The 17,337-nt window shown below is 47.1% G+C and overlaps 1 protein-coding gene across 3 annotated transcripts in view; it reads left to right on the plus strand.

Annotated features, from left to right (window-relative positions):
- Nucleotides 1-17,337, plus strand: part of CCDC192 (coiled-coil domain containing 192) — an 851,244-nt gene that overhangs the window by 799,713 nt on the left and 34,194 nt on the right. The gene's annotated exons all lie outside the window — the stretch shown is intronic.

The following is a 17,337-nucleotide window of genomic DNA, read 5'->3' on the forward strand; positions in this document are numbered from 1 at the left end:
CCGTGGGAGGAAATGGCAAATCAAGGGCACTCTGGATATGTAAATTAAGGAAGGCACATACGTACATGAGCACCAAAAGTAAAATAGAATGGGGAAACCCTAATGTGCTGTGGTCAAATGTTCTTATATAGCGCCTTATCACCGCAAGGTCTCAAGGTGCTTGCTTTGGGAACCCGTCCTGGCTTTTTCCCTGTGAGATAACCCGTACTGGGCATCCCCAAGGGGAAAGCCATGCATCCCGCTGCGGGGGGGCCGTAGTGGAGATTAAGCAAGCTATTGCCCAGAGTTGCAGAGTGTGAACCCGGGATTCGAGTAGGCACCAAAGCGAGAATTATCGAGTCCGTGGACATTTGGGCTCAAGACCCTGCCGCGTGGGGAATTGAACCCTGGTCCTGGGTCTGACCTCTGCTTCAAGGTCTGCCTCCTCTAACCAGTGAGCCACCCTTCTCCACTGTGGTGGGCGTTGTTATAGTCCAGTTCTGCAGGTGCACCCACTGCACACAATCCTGGTATCTATTTATGATGAAGCAGGGGTAGGACTGTTTGTTGGTATGGTTCAGGCACTCTGTCTGCCCAATAGTATGGGGGGAGGTATCTTGCCCAGATATTGCAATAATTTCTACCAAAAACGTGCAGTAAACTGGGAGCCTTTATCTTCTATAATGATTTTTAGCATGAGTCAGAAAGGACTGAGCCAACTCTGTAGAAGCTTAGATGTGCCAGTTGTGTATAACATTCAGTTATCACCCCTATCCCTCTGAGAGTAGTAAAACCACTATAAAGCCAAATTATATAATTGACTATGGGTGTTTGGGCAGTGAAAGAGGCTGGAACAAGCCAGTCTGTTTGTGATTTCTCATTTTAGATTGTACACAGAGCTGAATATGTTCATGTACATTCTTGTGTAACATGGGCCATAACACTTTTCAATACCTAGCCTTTCTCATTATGACAGAGATCATGTCTCTGTCATACTAGCAATTCCCTTATTTTGACACCTTTCTGCAGATTTACATACTTGGGCTGGAGGTAGTGGTAAGCAATAGTTCCCCATGGTTGGAAGGCCCTTTGGAATCTGTGCAAACCTACAGACATGCATGTTTTATGGGCTTTCATCAGCTCTTCACTAATATTTTCCCATACAGTGGAATGACAAGGGCAGAAGTAAATATTCTTCCAGGGTAAGGGAACAAAGTGATTGGTGAGAAAGAGAACTTGTTACCGCTCAGAACCAAAAGTCTGACCAACAATGTCATACCTATTGGCTTTGCCAATGCTAGTTTATTTTCATGTTTCCTATAATTTTGTTGAAACTGGTTACACTGATTTTCCATTATGAATATCTTTGGTAAATACTAGCATGCATCAACACATTTTACTAAACGATGCTTCAAAGAAATGGTGCCTAAAATTTCACAGTAGTTTAGCAAACGTTTTTTTCTTAGTTGCATTTTTTTATAAACATTTTATTTTGAAAGCAAAGAATCATCAATCTTCCTTTCAAGCTTTTGCATATATTTAAACCTAATCAGAGAGCATCCTGGAAGCATTATGCGTAGCCTCATACTGTTAAACTTTGCAAACGGGTGTACAAATGTTTATACTGGAACCACTGTCAGTAGTGCAGTCTGAACTTACAACATTTCATGAGAGCGCTCACCCTAATAATAAAGGCTTTGTATTACTGAATGATAAATACAAGCTCGAACAGCATTAAAATATGGACACAAATATTACCTTAACTGGGAGCATGGCCTGGTCGTGGACCAAGATGGCCGCAGGGTAGAGAAGCTCCTGTCCAGGCCACACATACATCAGGCAATATCACAGTACTCTGAGGCATCGCGATCCGGAAAATGAACGCCGATTGCAAAGGAACCTAACCGGCCCCAGATTGCAGCTCTGTGTAACCCCAGGGACCTGAAACAGCGGCGGGTGGCCGCTACTACGAAGTGCGGTGTCTGGAAGGCACGGAGCCCGGATTAGGCCGGTGGAGTGGGAGGCATTGGGACCATGTTGTTGAAGGAGCCAGGGGGGGGCAGTCGATCGCCGAAGCTGTCACCAGAGGTGGGCTAGTGTTAAAGGTAGCCGCCACCAGAACGGCAAACGAGAGAGCGATGATGTGCGACCTACAGGCCGAGGCTTGAACGGGCGAGGCCTCGGACGGCACTGCCGACTTTGCGGAATCGGAGCCACAAGCAGTGTGGGCAGCTGCAACGCCCCAAAAGACACCACATATCCACATGCTACTCAGAGGCAAGACCGCCAGAAATCGACCCTGTTCGGCGGTCCATAAAGGTGGTGGGGTAATAACGGGCGCCATTTCGGAGTGGTGTGGTGTGGACTCTGAGGGAACACCAGCAGTGAGCGGTCTAGCGCTCCTGACGACCAGAGGGATACCTACTTAAGGCGACCAATTGGGGGAAAAGCCCTTGATGAGAACATTGAACGCTGCACTGCGCTTGGCGCTTCTACTATCGCGCCGTTATTTTTAATGCTCCTTTGGATATTTTAGTTGTACTGTGTTGTATTTTCCCTTGCTTTTAGCTGGGTAGTATTTACGGCCCCCTTACCTGCACGCTAATCGGTAATTACCGCATTTTTGGCGGGTCCGGTTCCGGGTGGTGGGGTAATAACGGGCGCCATTTTGGAGTGGTGCGGTGTGGACTCTGAGGGAACACCAGCAGTGAGCGGTCTGGCGCTCCTGACGACCAGAGGGATACCTACTTAAGGCGACCAATTGCTGGAAAAGCCCTTGATGAGAACATTGAACGCTGCACTGCGCTTGGCGCTTCTACTATTGCGCCGTTATTTTTAATGCTCCTTTGGATATTTTAGTTGTACTGTGTTGTATTTTCCCTTGCTTTTAGCTGGGTAGTATTTACGGCCCCCTTACCTGCACGCTAATCGGTAATCACCGCATTTTTGGCGGGTCCGGTTCCGGGTGGTGGGGTAATAACGGTCGCCATTTTGGAGTGGTGTGGTGTGGACTCTGAGGGAACACCAGCAGTGAGCGGTCTAGCGCTCCTGATGACCAGAGGGATACCTACTTAAAGCTCCCTCTCCCGCGCAGCGGTTACGCGCAGCGGGCGTGCCTTCGCTGTGCCTGAGTCGTGCCTGAGTAGTGCCAGAGTCCTGCCCGTCTACGCCCGTCAGCGCTAAGGAAGCGCGGATCGCGGCAGGACTCCAGACTATGACATCATGACTCTGCCTATTATTACCTATCAATGGGCTGCTCTGCTGACTATCCGTGATCGGATTATCCGGTGTGATTTTCCGCCCGTGGATCCTTTATGCGGTCAGTATCACTGTTCCTGCGGTGCTTGGTCGTTGGATGCCCCTTCCCTTATTCGCTCGTTGGAGCGTCCTTCCCTACATAGTCGTAAGACAGAACTACGGGAACTTAATATTTGCAGTCTTAATGTCAGATCTCTGACAAAGCACTACCAGGAGATATACGATCTTCTTAAAGATGATTCGCCTGATGCGCTTTTCCTCACCGAAACCTGGTTGCAGGATTCGGATACCTCTATACTTAATCTGGCTATCCCACCGGACTATTCCATTTCTACCCTTAATCGGGCTACTAGGGGAGGGGGAATTGCCATGGTCATTAAGAGCTGCTACCCGTGCGAATGGAAGGCTGTCAAACTTCCAGGGTGTGAAAGTGCTCGTTTTAAAATTTCGTTTAGCTGCCATTTTACTCTTTCGGGCTTGCTAATCTATCGCCCTCCAGGTTGTGACTCGGCCTTTAGGGCTGCTCTCCCGGATCTTATTAGCATAGAGGCATTGGGATGTGCTAATTTTAATGTGATAGGAGATCTTAATCTTCATTTGGACTGCCCGTCTTTGCCCGCTGTTAAGAGCTTTTTGACCGACTTAGAGGCCCTGCAGCTCTGTCAGCAGATCAATACTCCCACGCACAGAGATGGCCACATTCTCGATCCTTTTTTTACGAATCTGGAGGGAGTTAGGGCTCACTGTCCCACCCAATTGGTTTGGACAGATCACATGTTGGTGAAACTGTCATGCTCCATATCGGAATCCCCTTTCATATCCCATGATAGACTCGCCCTCAAACGACACTGGAACAAACTTAGCCTGGAGGATTTCTACCGCCTGCTTAAGGTGGCACCACTAGGCCTTCTCACTGAAGTGGATCAGGGGTATGACTCCTTCTGCAAGTGGATCTCGGGTGCTCTCGATTCTTTGATCACCAAGAGGTGGACTAAGTGTCGTCGAAACGAGCCTAGCCCATGGTATGATAACGCCTTGGCGTCACTCAAAAGAGCTTGCAGACAGGCTGAGAGATTAATGGAGGAAAGCGTATGATCCCAATTTGAAGGTATGCTACCTTGTTAAGATTAAAGCTTACCATAGGGCCGTGTGTAGAGCTCGAGCAGCCTTTTATGCTCACGAGTTCCAGAATAACCCGAACCCCTCAAAACTGATTTTTAAGGTGTTAAAAGATCTGATGACGAAGAGGACAGCGGGGGCGGAAATCTGCTCGGACTCCCACTGCGAGGGCTTAGCCTCTTTTTTCAGGGAGAAAGTACAGGCCATCTATCGCTCTTTCCCGACGGGAGTGTAATTTAATTTAATTTAATTGTGGATTTATATAGCGCTAGAATCAACTCCCGGAGGAGTATCTCCGCGCTTCGACCGCTGGGGAACCCGTCCTGGCTCACCCTGAGAGATGGTCCCTAATGGGTATCTCTAAGGTGCGACCAAGCATCCCCGGCGGTCTGGGGGGCCGTTGTGAAGATGAGGCAAGCTAATGCCCAGAGTTGCCGAGTGTGGTCCCTGACTAGAGTAGGCACCGAGGCGAGAATTATCGAGCCCGCTGACCCTGGTCCACGACCCTGCCGCGTCGGGAATCGAACCCTGGTCCCGGGCCGTCCTCTGCTTACGGGTCTGCCGCCTCTAACCAGTGAGCCACACCACTCCACTACACCAGAGCGGGTTAGCTGTACTTTGAGAGACAGTGACTGTCTCATGACTCTGCCTCCCCTGTCTATGGAAGCATTTGATTCTCTTAGCCTCAAAATCAAATAGGGATCCCCGGCAGATCCGCTGAAACCGGCCCAGCTGATAAAGCTATCATCGTCATGCCGCACCCCGGTGCTTTCCTTGATCAACCTATCGCTCTCCTCTGGGAGAGTCCCCGCCAGGTGGAAGCAGGCTGTAGTCACGCCTATTCTGAAAAAGCCAACTCTAGACCCTCTCAAGCCTGAGAACTACCGGCCTATCTCGTTGCTTCCTCGGGCCACGAAAGTCGCGGAGGCCCATGTTCACACCATTCTGGTAGACCACCTAGCTAGGGCTAACATTCTTGACCCTACCCAGAATGGGTTCCGTGCGGGCCACAGCACGGAGACGGCCCTACTCTCCATGGTCGAACACCTGCGTTCCGTGCTTGATGCTGGTCGAACGGCAGCACTGTTGCTATTAGATCTTAGTGTCGCGTTCGACACGGTCTCGCACGGGATTTTGCTTCAACGACTTGAGGAGGTGGGGGTCACAGGCTCCGCCCTGTGCTGGTTTCGATGTTTTCTCGCTGACAGGTCATTCCAGGTCGCGATTCCGCCCGGTAAGTCGAAAATCCATCCGCTAGACCTGGGGGTCCCACAGGGGTCATCGCTGAGTCCCACTCTATTTAATCTCTACGTGAGGCCGCTGGCTGCGGTCGTCAAGCTGTGGGGCCTGACGATGGTCTCATATGCTGACGATACGCAGCTGGCGGTCACGCTGAGTGGGGACTCAGACATGGAGGCCCTCAGGTTCTGTGACGGCTTACGGGCGGTGGCCAACTGGATGAATGCCAACTGTCTCCAGTTGAACACCAAGAAGACTGAGGTCATGGTAGTCGGCAAGCAGGCGGTATTGTGGGGCGACAGGTGGTGGCCTTCTGAATTGGGCGTGACTCCATCTCCAGTATCGGAGATAAAGAATCTGGGGGTATGGCTTGATCCATCTCTCAGTTTCATCTGCCATACCAAGAAGGTGGCAGCTTCTTGCTATGGCATTATTAGAGGACTCAGGCCAATCCTTAGATTCTTCAATGCCCCCACCAGGCAGCTGGTGGTTCAAGCATCAGTGTTGTCCCGGCTAGATTATGCCAACTCGCTTTTGGCTGGGATCAACCAATCCGAACTTTCTCGACTGCAGCGAGTTCAGAATGCGGCAGCCAGAGTAGTGCTGGGTCTATCAAGGCGTAGCTCGGTTGCTAAATCTCTACACTCTCTTCACTGGCTTCCGGTACACCAGAGGATTAAATTCAAGGTTTTATGCCTTGCATTTAAAATCCTCAAGGGCACATCTCCCCAAATCTTGGAGAATTTGCTCATACCATATGTCCCTTTGCGAGCTCTTAGATCCGTAGGTCAAAATTTGGCTGTTGTTCCGCGTTTTAGACTTAGTAGAGTTGGTGGCCGCTCCTTTCGAGTCTTAGCGGCAAATTGGTGGAATTCTCTCCCGGTGCATATTCGAGCTATGGACAATCTTCTTTTGTTCAGACGGGCCATCAAAACTATTTTATTTGTTTAGCCCTCTTGCTGTATTCTGTGACCCCTTTGGTTTTCTACGGGGTTGTGTTGTTCTGATCTTGTCAAAGCGCCAGGACGCCCCTTTGCTGGGGCAGCTGTGCGCGATACAAATAAAAATAACATAACATAACATAACATTTTACTCTTCTGGTGTCGTTACTTAGATGAGTTTCTACTCGGACTGGTAGCACGTCATCTGAGTTTTTACCTGCACATACCAATGTCAGCACCAAGGGGTTATGATCGCTCTCCACCCTCTCCTCAATGATCATGTCAATTAAATGTGGCCAAAATTCCTTATTAACAAGTATGTAGTCGATGCGGCTACTTCTTGACCCGCAACTATAACTGGGGGAACCATTCTTATCAGAAGTAGTCCTCCCATTGGCCGCTCTAAGTCCATGCTCCAAGCATACAACCTTAAGTTGTATGGCCGCCTCTGACCATTTCTTGATCGGGGCCAGAGATAGTTGGGGGATTTCCCATAACAGATCTTCATCATGTCCTAAATCTATATCATTTGAATCTAGTGGCTCAAAAGTACAATTGAAATCGCCAGCAATCACAATGTCATTCACTCCTTTATACAGATTAAGATATGAATCTAGGAGGGCGATAGTACCTGAGCCTTTCCCTCCGGGTAACCCTCTTGCATATACATTAATAATTATATGGTCCTTTGTACCAATTCTACTTATCTTAATTACCAGTATATCATTACTATCCGTATCCAGCTGCTGGACTGAATACCTATCACTCTGCCTTACCCAGATGATAAGCCCCCCCATTGGTCTCCCCCTATGTGTAGCAAAGGCAGGTTTGTAAAAATTAATATAACCAGATCTAAATAGCGGGTCCACTAGCCATGTCTCCTGTAAAACCACGATATCGTTAACGTCAATAAAGGACCGCCAATCTATTGACTGGAGTTTGTTCCATGAAATAAGGCCGGAATTACGTGCCTCAATTCGAAAATCTTCGCCATTAAGCACCGCACTAAATCTTTCCTCGACACATACATCAGCCCTAACTATTTGGGGACTAGTTACCGCTATATATATTTCTGGGGAACTTTCACCAACCTCTGTAGTACTTTCATTGTGAGGTGGGCCAATTAAAGGAGTAGTTATTTCCGACTGAAAACCCCTGTGTTGATGACTAATCTTAGTGAGACCCGTCTCTCCTGAGTCCCTGTTAACAGAGTGCACAAAGTTGCAATCTATGGATGGGTAACCCAGTCAATCATTTTCGGATTACCGGATTGGGACAACACAATTAATAGGTTCTAACACTTGACCCTGATACCTATATGTGCCCCTTCTAGTGAATGAGTTGGCACGGTAGAAAAACCCAAGCGGAAGAACGTTAATAACGTCTTCCCTAATAAAGGGGGATGTTGCCCTTTCTAGTATACACCTAACTAGCTTGGGAGACCTGAAACTAATAACTGTACTGTCCCCGGCCATACCTTTTACAGATTTACCCACCCAAGCCACCCTTCTGACCATCAAGAATTCCTCAAATATATGATTCCAAAGCCCTGTTTTTACATCCAAAAAGTGAAGGGCCTTCTTATTTTTTAAAGAGGACCAATGTTCCTCCTCACGTGGTCTCAGAAGCGGAACATTTGCCAGCACTATGGTGTGCTGTGTTGCGTCTGGGGGTAGATCTTAAAATACCCCTGGGATCTTTTCGCCACTGCCCTCAAGCCGAGGCCTCGGCACAGGGCCATTGGACAATTGGTTATGTGGGTGTAAAGCATTAGTTGTTAATGTCACCGGTGCAAGAAGATTATTGGAGCACACCGGAGGAGGGATAAGGTTTGGGAGATCTGCATGGGCCGATGTTTGGACTTGAAGATTCGCAGAGTTTCCTACCTGTATAGGCCCTAATGCTTCACTAATACCACTCCCTTTAAGGTTAGCTGATGCTTTAAATAGATGGTCTTCTATTTTGGCTAGCTTTTGATCTATTGCTTTTAATCTACACATAAGCGGATCCAATAAAACTGAGAATAGATCTTTAAGTTGCTTAATGGAGACTTCATTAAACTCTTGGGATCTAAATGTTGCTGCCCATGGTGTGGTCGATCCGTACCTGCTACATCGTCCCCAGTGTGACTGACTCAACGGATAACACAGTAGACCCTCCCCTTACAGGACCCGTGCTCCTATTTTTAGCCACTTTTGCAACCTGAGCACTCGTTCTCGGGGCATAACATGCCTTCCTTTTCCTTGTTTGTACGGCACTTCCTGGAACTATTACTGCTTTCTTTTGTCTAGTTTGTGCCTTACTAACGATAGCTGTTGTAGTACTAAAAGACCTAACATCATTGGCCTGATGGGGAGAGTCTAACTGGGATCTACCACTAGACACAGATGATGATTGAGAACACATTCTTGGACCAGGAGTTTGGACTTCAATGATAGGTTGTCCAGGGGGTAGGCTTAAAGGATCAAATGAAAGCCTTCTTTCAGTGATCTCAATTTCATGCATGAGCACACTTTCTACACGGGTAAGAAAGGCATCTAGGGTCCTAACTACTCCTACCCCCCCTTTGCGTGTATTCTTGTTCATATCTGTACTAAATTAGCTTGGGGTCAGTACTCAATACACAATAGCAAATAATACAGACAATCCTGCTTAAAGTTTTACTTAGAGTCCTGGAGTAAAGTTAGGGGGTGGCCCAGCCCAGCCTCTTCCGGTCAAGGACGGGCGCGGGACGGGCCCGGGCACGCCCGCGCGCGTCCCGCGCTGCGTGGGGCTTTGTCTCATTTTAAGCGCCTCTTGGCGCGGGTCCGTGACGCGTTGCGCCGGCGGGGATTCTGGGTAACATAGTTCTCCCCCTAGCACGGCAATGTGGTCACTGTCAATGGAGGTTGTCGGCCGCCAGAAAGTAGCAGCGGGCCCCGCAGGAGAGGAGCAGCGTTCCCCACAGGCAAGAAAGAACAGGGCTGGCAACAAAAAGAGTAAGTCTATAGCGCATCCCGCGCTGCGTGGGACCTTGTCTGATTTTAAGCGCCTCCTGGCGCGGGTCCGTGACGCGTTGCGCCACTGGGAATTCTGGGTAACGTAGTTCCCCCTTAGCGCGGCCATGTGGTCACTGTCAATGGAGGTTGTCGGCCGCCAGAAAGTAGCAGCGGGCCCCGCAGGAGAGGAGCAGCGTTCCCCACAGGCAAGAAAGAACAGGGCTGGCAACAAAAAGAGTAAGTCTATAGGGGGTCCCGCATTGCATGGGGCCTTGTCTGATTTTAAGCGCCTCCTGGCGCGGGTCCGTGACGCGTTGCGCCGCCGGAGGTTCTGGGTAACGTAGTTCCCCCCTAGAGCGCCGATATGGTCACTGTCAATGGAGTTTTTCGGCCACCAGAAAGTAGCAGCGGGCCCCGCAGGAGAGGAGCAGCGTTCCCCACAGGCAAGAAAGAACAGGGCTGGTAACAAAAGGATTAAGTCTATAGAGCGTACCTAGGGATCTATATTACGCGTGATCCAGGTCAGTTCCATAGTCAAAACTTTTAGTGTCAACTAGACATGCTGATTACTGATGCGAAACACTGGCGCACGCTCCCACTAACGTTGATGGGTCGTGCTGCCCTATTTAAAATGGTGGCGCTCCCACGTCTACTCTACATGTTGCAAAACTCACCAAATGAAACACCCCTGCCTTTTTTCGGAGGGTGGACTCAGAAATTAGGGCACTACTGTGGAGCGGATCATCCCCATGTATTGCATGGTGCAAACTCCAGAGGGGGTCTTTGAAGGGGGTCTGGCGGTGCCTGATTTTCGCGGCTACTACTAGGCCTTGCAGTTGGTGAATGTTAATGGCTAGATGTTTGATGATGGGGTGGAACCAGCTTGCAGGGTTGATAGATTGGCTATGGGTTCGCGAGGCCCACAGACATTACTCTACCGGAAGCAAGTTGATAAACTCCTTCCGGCGCACACACGGACGGTGGTGAGGGTGTGGAAAGCAGCCATGAAGTACTTTGGTTGTGAGAAGAAACTCTCCGGAATGACTGCAGCTTGGACGGCTTCACTAAATGGGAACTGCTAGGAATTGAGACACTAGGCGACATTTGAAGAGGAGGAGCATACGTTACATTTAAAGAGCTACAACGAGATTATACGAAGGGGCAGGGGGAATGGCTTCCATACATGCAACTAGGAAATGCACTGAGGAAACACATAAGGGAAGGGGAGACATTAACAGAGGCGGCACCACTAGAAGATAGGATATTGACAGAGCAGTCACGCTAAAAGACAACATCCCCCTTCTATAGAAAGATAATCAATAATGCGCCAGACCCCATCAGCACACTAATACAGGCATGGGAGCAAGATGTTGGCACTTTAGAAGATGAACAGTGGGTTGAAGTGCTCCAGCGCCCAAGGGAGGTGGCGATTCGGGCCAGATTCCGACTCCTACAACTTAAAGTGCTACACAGAGTGTACTACCTTAGGTCAGTGTTATATAGAATGGGGAGGTGCAAAAGCGTGAGTTGTCACAGGGGATGTGAGTCGGAGGGATACTTCTTTCATTTGCGCTGGTAGTACCCGAGCATTCAGGGATTTTGGACAAATATAGCTAGGGCAATGTCGGCGGTAGTGGGCATGGAAGTCCCACTAGTGCCCAAATGGTTCCTCCTAATAACGGAGGCAGATGAGGATTGGCCACGACATGTGAAGCAGTGGCTGTGGTTGCTAAACGTAATGTGGCAATGAAATGGGGGGCGATGTGCACCCCTACACTGAAGGAATGGGAATATTATCTGGACTGGTGCTGGTATGCAGAATTAATGATTTATAAAAGCAGAGGGTGCCCCAAGAAAGGGGAGAAAATCTGGACGGCATGGCAGACATATCCAGTACTCTAAGAGGGAAGCAGGATACCAAGGGGTTCATTATTAACCTGGACCTAGATTTGTTAATAGAGGTAGATATGTCAACTGAAAAAAGGGATTGATGATGCTATATAAATGCTCTTTGTATGTACAACAATTTTGTGGATTAATAAAAAGGGTTAAAAAAATATATTACCTTATCTGCAGACAATGTATTTCCCTGATACATAATGTACTACTGTAATCTGGTAACCAAACGGTTTGTGCTGCAGGGGTTTGGGCCTACTTGTACCGCCTGGAATCAAAGGTGAACTTAGCTTGCTTGGGGTCACCCTTTCCTACTGAGCTGTTTTGGAGTTGATAGCCCAACAACCTGAACTGATCTGCACACCTGGCAACAGTGGAGTTAGTATTTTGGGAGCTTTGAAACCACTTTCTGACCAGATGCGACCTCTTACCAGCTATCGGTTAGATCATTCCAGATGAGCTTACATGGTCATGAATATGCATCCCATTTATTGCTAAAGTGTAGGAACCTAGATTCATCTCAGTCTCAGATGTAATATTTCTAGTAGCTATTTGTACCGCAGATGTTATGTTTGTATCTTGCTGTGCAAATTGAAAATTTGTGGACATGTCACCGCGAAACAAACACCAAAACACTCAGGATGCCACTCTTTGCCCTGTAGTGATTGCCTTTTTTTATTTTTCATGGGAGGGGTTATGCCCCCTGCTGCCCTCCCAACTGCCCCCACATTCATTGTGCCTCCTACAACTGCAACACTGCCTACTTAAGCAATGCAGTGTAGGTAGCAAAATGTCCATCTGCATGGCCCAAAGTCTGCATAACCAGATTAAATCTTCTGCATTAGGGACAAATCTGAGAGGCTGCAAGCTACACGATCAGTGCTCTAGGACCCACAGCTCTTCTCCTGCTCCCTTGAGAGCACCCTGAATAATCAATCTGGGAAGTCCCATGGCCGTTAAAGGATGGCAGCACTAGGTTCTCCACCCCCGGCAGTCTACATGCCTGGGACACCATCTTTGACCCATGCTCCTCTCACTACAAGGTCGATGCCACTATTTTGGAGCCGTAGGTATGGGCTGTGATTTTCCATATCCTTCTATCTGTGTGCCCAGCATTGTCCATTAGAGCCTCAGTCGCTCTTCACAGGTGCGTGTGCATTTTCTCGGCCAGAGTAGCGTAGTTATTGGCCGCCAAACTCCAGATGAATGCAGATGTTTATCTCTGGCACAAAGAACCTTAAAGGGTTGGGGCCCTCTTGGAGCTGCGGTCTCTAAAAACTCAATAAGTGGAATAGTTGAACCTGGAGAAAAGAGGGAGCAACATGCGTTGTGGGTATTAGTCCATTTCATGGATTTAAGAAGTCCAAGGTTCTTATGAACTCTACAGACTAATCCAATTTGGAGACACTCCCAGATGGTGCTGCCAATCGGGAAACATGCCTTCTTGGTTGCTAAGACCTCCCGGTCGTAGACTGTAACATTTCTGTCTGTTGGAGAAAGTGTTTTTGAATAATAAGCCATCATATGCAGTCCTGTTTGAGGGTGTGTCTGAGACTGGATCAGACGCATTTAATTCCACGCTGAAGGGTCTGTTACTTTTGGACATCTGACAATCTGACATCCTGGAATGAGATCTAGGATGCATTCATGAAGACAGTGCAGAGGCAGGGTGTGCACACCTCCCTGATGTTAAGGATATAACATCAATCCTTTAAATATGTTTAGCTTGGGATTGATTTGGCATGCTGTGGAAGACCCACTTGTCAATGAAAGTGCAGATTTATAAAATGCCCCAGTCAGAGTTAGAAAAGAGAAAGTGCCTTGAAGGTGTGTCAAAAGACCCCCAAATCTGGAAATAGGCTTTCATGTTTGAAGAAGTTGGCCCGCCAGTGGTCTGTCCCTTAGGGTAGGGCACCTAATTTCTCACCAGGAGTGGGCAGCCGCTTGCATAATGCCCTCCCCTATCAAAGTTTAAATATCATCCTGCTTTTATGCAACTTTCCTTCTCTTTGGACGGCAAAGGTTTTCGGAAGTTGCCAATTTGCTTGGATTCTTCCTTCTTGGCGGATCATGGGAGGGTTTCTGTTGGCATGCTACAGGTAGAGCGGCCTATTCCCCAATGGCATTCTGACCTTCTTTGACATATTTGGGCTTCAATTTGTAGAGTGAGGGTCAAAAAGTTTGTTAGTAGCAGTTGGCCTGTTCAACACTTTAACTAATATATCCTTAAGCTCCCATCAGAGACCCTAATAGATAGCAGTGGCAGATTCTTCACTGGCCCAATTTGCTTCTTATTGGAGCTGCTACAAATAACTAATATATTGTACCATTTCCTTGTTTCAATGTAAGTGGATGTGCCACCTGTACTGTCTGTTGTCTTCCAAATACACTCTGAATTGTGTTATTAAATTAGTGTAGTTTTCTAAACATGAATTCTGTTTGCCTGTTAGAAGGCTAGCCCGGTATAATGCATCCTGGGTCAAATAAGTCAAATAAGCTGATCCTTAGGGATGGAAAAAGACGGATTGGGGTCTGATTTTGAAGTGTGAGTGGTGATGAGCCAGGAAAGCCTGATAATGCTGGGGATCACCTATGAATCTGGTACTGTTTCGCTGGCTCCTGAGGCTGTACCCTGGGCTGTGTAATTTGTTTAACCTACCCATAGATATTCTCTCATTCTCCTTGCAGTCTCCATTTAATCCTGTGTCTTAGTGATGGCAGCTGCCAGTGCTTGTAAAGGGTTAATTGCAACAATCAACAATGTTTCAACAGGTTACATTTACATAGACAGATTCATAAAAAGCGTATAAATTGCAGAAGCGCAGACAAAAGGGGAGACAACCAAGTGTGTTCGTTGGTTACTTATGACTGTCTGTATTTAAGGATTGGTATACATTAATAGTTATAACAGCACTATTTTCAATGTATGTGGGGGTAACCCTGAAAAAACGTGTACAGACGTGCTCGTCGAGTGGTCGGCGCTAGTGACACGTGCAAAAAGAACATGGAAAGACAGCAAACTATAGGGTACATAAAATACAAACAAGGAATGGTTACAAGACAAAATATTTACAATGTGCAAGAATTATTTCAATTTATTTTTATTCAACAAATCAGAGCGCCATGAAATGCGCTGAATGGTCGACAGCGTTTCACCCTCTGAATACTTGAGGTCGTCATCAAGACCGGGTTACAATTCATTTGCAGAGTGCTGTAAAATAAATTGACAAAGGGTAGAATAACGGGGAGAAAAGGGGTAATGTCACAATGAATGGTAATGACCGACATGGGAAATACCTGTGGTCGTTGAGGTATCCACAAGGGATGTGATTGGAACCCTAAGAAGGGAAGAATTTTGTGGGGTACCTGTGCATTCAAGCGCGGTAAGCGAGGGGCCTGGGCGAAGAGACAAAGCACTGGGAAAGAGGGAGATCGATTAGGGGTCAGGATGTATCATGTGTATCGCCTAAACCTACTACTTTGGGCCTGATTTAGAATTTTGAGGATGGGATACTCCGTCACAAACGTGACCGATATCCAGTCTGCCATACTGCAAGTGCCAGAGGACTTGTGATACTGCAGACAGGATATTCGTTGTGCCTGGTACGGAGTATAGCATCTGCCAAATTCTAAATGAGGCCCTAATTCGTAAACTTACATGTGTGAGTACCTTTCCAAGGAAAAGTTAGGCTAGGTGGAGATTTACTCTCGTAGGTTTGTAAACATTTTGTGGTACTTTAGTATTAACAAACTACTACAATATTCCCCTTGGTGTTCAAGGCATTGCTCATGCCTGGGTCAAATTGTTTCTATCTAATCTTTCCCAGGCTATCCACTTTCCTCCTTTACAATTCTATATCCCTTACATTGTGGAGCTCCTATGGCTCTGCTCTTCAACTTCTATTTGCTTCCCCTCGCCAAGCTGATTTGTTCTTTCAGCTTCTATTTGATGTATGCCAAATATGCCAAAATATCTGATACTCAGATCAAGCTTTGAGAGTGTGTGCACGCTATTAAAGCCTGATTGACAGTAACTCCTTCAAACTTAACATCTGTAAAGCTGAAATTCTCATGTTCGTCTATTGCTGCCATTAATGGAAGTCTGACTGTGATCATCGGAACTTGGCTGCTGCTTTCCAGTAGCCTCATTTTGTAGCTTCTCCTTTATTTGTTATTCCGAACAGATACTAGCACATACTTTTCTGTACTGTGACTGCAAGGTAAGTTACTTTAACCAGTCCTTCATTCTTTCTCTTTTAGATTAATGCAAGACCCTCTATGTGGGACTTCAGACCTATCTGCTTAGCAGTGAGCAGCATTTTTTCTTTAAAAAATATCTTTATTAGTCTTTTCATATTTTTCCATTTTCATACAATACTTAACAAACAGAGATATCAAAAGCGTAATTTAAATCCGCATGTATCATCATCATATCAACACTATAATAGCGCAACTGTTCCTGTTACAGCAGAGTGTTTGCCAAGGTATAATTACATACCAACTTATCGGTAATAGACAGTCTCTCAAACATCGTTGTGATTGCCTGCCCACCGCAGACTCCCACATTTTCCAGTCGCCTTTATAGAAAAAAAAGGAAAGTAAATTTGCCAACATCGCACGCTAGTGTTGCTGGCACCATTTGAGTTATTGGTGGTTGACTGTCTTGACATTAATAGGCGCTAGAAACAGTCATGTGTGATCTTTGCACTATTTCAACGAGGGGGCTCTTCCAATGTAGAAAAGAATAAGGATAACAAAAAACATGCCAATAAAACATACGTTATCTAAATAATAATATTTAACAACATATTTAAAAGGCTGGCTGCCATCCAGGAACAATTAAATTAACCAGTGCGCTACTGAGTGCGGGACCATATATTATGTGAATTATGGCATGGTGATTCACCAGGGTGGAGCTCGGACTCATGTGGGTGTTGGGGGTTAGTGTCGTAGTACTAGGTGCCGGAACAGGAAGAGGCAGGGGTCCTACTACATCAGGTCTTCTCTATAAGGTGGCATCTATTGGAGTGTAACTGTTATCTGCTACTGTGGTTCCCCCCACTGCTCAGGTTCCTCGGTTTGTGCATTATGTGACAGCTAGCTGGGTGTCGTCACCCTCCCCGTTTACGTCATTGCTGAAAGCTGTAAGTATGGTGTCCCAGAACTGCGCAATGGGATACTTGTGAAGCCCCGCCGTTTCCTCTCTATGCAGTGCTGTGCTCTCTGCCTGTGGCCATATCCTAAGTGACCTTTTCCAGCTGATCTTCTCTAGGGGGTCTGCCCGGGCTCGGACCAGGCTCTGACCGGGCCCGTCTTAGCCCGTCATAGCCAGGAATAGGCTGGACTGGGCCACGGCTTTTGATTCGACACTGAAAGGTTCTGTGGTTGAGGGTAAAAATGCTATTTGCTTATTGACACTCATTACCCCCGCTACTGTTACATTTTGATAGGACAGAAGCATTTTTAGTGTGGAATATCTTTTGTCTGATGAAGGTTGTTTCTGTGTCAACTGGGGTTAGTTGTGCTGGGATTCTATATAACATCTAACTTGAAATGGGGAAAAGAAAGGCTCCAACTGTTACTCTTAAGAACAATAAGCAGCCCAATACAGAGACACGCTTGCGTCAATCACTACTAAATTATCCAGTATTTGGGTGTCTTTCATAGATTCACATGCCTGAATCATTCCCCGTCGTCGAGACGGGAGCCTCCGGTATATAAAAAAGTAATGTCCTAGAGACATACATAGAAAAGAATAGGCCTAAGGATCCCACCTTAGTGTCCTATCCACGTCCTTTTGTAAAAAGGACCAAAATAGAGTAGGCCCAAAGGTCCCACCTTAGTGGCCTATCTGTGTCCTTTTGTAGAAAGGACTAAAGTAAAGAAGCCAACCAATCAGCTACTACCTCCTTCTAGAACCTTCCTGT

This window comes from Lissotriton helveticus, chromosome 2_1 (assembly GCF_964261635.1).
Source record: "Lissotriton helveticus chromosome 2_1, aLisHel1.1, whole genome shotgun sequence".
Taxonomy (NCBI): Eukaryota; Metazoa; Chordata; class Amphibia; order Caudata; family Salamandridae; genus Lissotriton; species Lissotriton helveticus.